Source organism: Hordeum vulgare, chromosome 7H, assembly GCF_904849725.1.
Source record: "Hordeum vulgare subsp. vulgare chromosome 7H, MorexV3_pseudomolecules_assembly, whole genome shotgun sequence".
Lineage (NCBI taxonomy): Eukaryota > Viridiplantae > Streptophyta > Magnoliopsida > Poales > Poaceae > Hordeum > Hordeum vulgare.
In genome coordinates this window covers 328,552,355-328,554,888 of record NC_058524.1, presented here as the reverse complement: position 1 = coordinate 328,554,888, position 2,534 = coordinate 328,552,355, and positions in this window count along the sequence as shown.

The window sequence follows — 2,534 nt, the reverse complement described above, 5'->3', positions numbered from 1 at the left end:
GGTTAAATTAGTCCGCGGGTGCCGGCGGGTCCCTATGCATTATTATTAGGTTATTAGGGAAATGTAGTAACAAAGTTGGGCCTTGCCAGACCACCTTTAATCTAAAACGAATTATCAAGGGGTCCCCATAATAACCTCGATCATGTTAGGAGCGCTCAATTATGGAACATAACACCGGTAGCCGGAAACTAAGGGGGCAAAGGTGGAACAAAACACCAGGCTAGAAAAGGTCGTGCCTTCCACCTTTTACCAAGTGTATAGGTGCATTAAGTTAAATAGCATTTAAATATGGTGATATGACAAGGAACCCATGCTTTCGCATGGAAGCATCTGCACCTGTAACTAGCAATGCTAACACAAGGTCGAGCAAGCGGTAACATAGCCAATGAATGGTTTGATAGGTTGAACAGGTGAAGGTGAACATGGCATTGTTGAGAGGCTGATATTTAACAGGTGGTAGGCAACGAGAGATAAATGATAGAAGCGATAAAAACTAGCATGGCAATGATAGTAATGGTATCGGGGGAAATGGTCATCTTGCCTGAGATCCCGCTTGGAAGAAGAATGACTCCGTGAAGCAGACGAACCGATGTAGTCGAACGGGTCCTCGCAATCCGACACGCTTGCGGAACTCTATCGAGACGAGGCAAACCGGAAACAAGAATCAACACACGATATTCACCACACGATGCACAACACATATGATGCATCAGCAGCGGAATACATGCAAGTCACGGCATGACAATTCACACAAACATACACTACACATTAAGTGAAGTTCAATATGCAACGAGTTGCATATTGACGAAACTCCACGTTAATTATTTAGTCCTATCCCGAGTTGATACACGGTAATATTAAATGTGGTTAAGCATGGCAAGAGGTGAAGCGCAATTAAACTACCTATCTAGGCATTTTAAATGAGGTCGAAAATGTCATATAGCACCTCCGAAACTACCTCACATGTTAATTTACAATTTTGTCCAGATCTGAACTAACACATTTAAATAGTTGTTAAACAGGAAAACAAATAGGTTCACACGATTCTACGCGTGCTTACAAGCAATTTACACATAGCGATCACCTCCACCGGAGCTACGGTTCAAAAGATACGCACACCGCAAGATATGATAGCATGGATGCAATATGTGTGCAACGACGGTCACGAGCACTTCAAAACATACAAACAGCAAGAGAAAATGAAACTACACGAGATTCTACGCAACATTCATGTGGAACACGATCAAATCGGAGCTATGGTTCAAAAGCTACGAGCAAAACAAGAAATGACTACAATCTGCCAAAATCAGCCACATAGCATTTTCTACGCCCCACAACTACGAGCTACACAACTCAAATAAAATCAACCAAGGCATGGCACGAAAGAGGGAAAGAAGAACTACTACAAACAACAAACAACAACTAGCATGGCATCATGGATCACTAGGGATAGAAGACACAAAATGGCATCCCACTCACTATTTTAGACTTAGTGAAAATAATACCTCATGAAAGGGCAGTTTTCGATCTGAAGCAATATTGACAGCAGCAAAACCTATAGCTACAGGACTCCAAATGGCATGATAATTTACAGCATGCTAGAGAAATACAAGGGGTACAACTAACTCCATTGGACCAACCTCAAAAGAGCTACAGATCACAAGATAGAAGCAAAACAAAACATCTACAAAATATAACAGATTCCAGACTTAGAAATATTTTAGCACATCCAAAACAGCACTATTTCTGGCAACTTGAGGGCAATCAAACCACACCTAAACATGCATTTCTATTGCAACTAAAAATACCAGGGGCTAGTCTAAACACCCAAGAACAACTCCCTAGTTGACAACTCCGTCAAACGAAGAACGGATTAAATCCTATGAATTAAACAAAAGGGCAACATGGCAAAATATCTCGCGAACTAACTTACTCAAAAGCTAAAACTAATTGCACAGAAAAATCCATGGTATTTTTCTACCCCGAAAACATATAAAATATGTGGGGTTGCACAACAAAAATAATACCACACATAAATGCGAGAAAATAACCTATACACGTGAAAATAAACTACCGGCAATCCCTACATGCAAAAATACCAATGATGGCTCTAAAATACATGGAAAATAGGTTCCTAAAACATGGGCTTTTTACCTACGAGATATGAACAAACCGGACACGCGCAACAATAAATACGATACAATCCCCTATTAGGACAGCACGCTAAACTAGGCGTTTGGCACGTTAAACTACGTCAAATAAATGTGCAAGTTGCGCCAACGTATTCTACGCGAGAAACTACATGAAAACCATATACAACTTGCCTCAATCCGACATACGGATTAAAAACAACGGACGTTCTAAGATATGCCTATTTTCTGGAATTTAACTAATTCGAAAAAACCCTAAAATAAAAATACTAGCGGGCCAAATACATAGAGCAGTTGGGCCTTCTCGCATGGGCGACTAACAGCTAAACTACACCTGAGGCGAGGCTTAGACGGGTCTCACCTCGCGGGCCTGGCCGAGGAGAA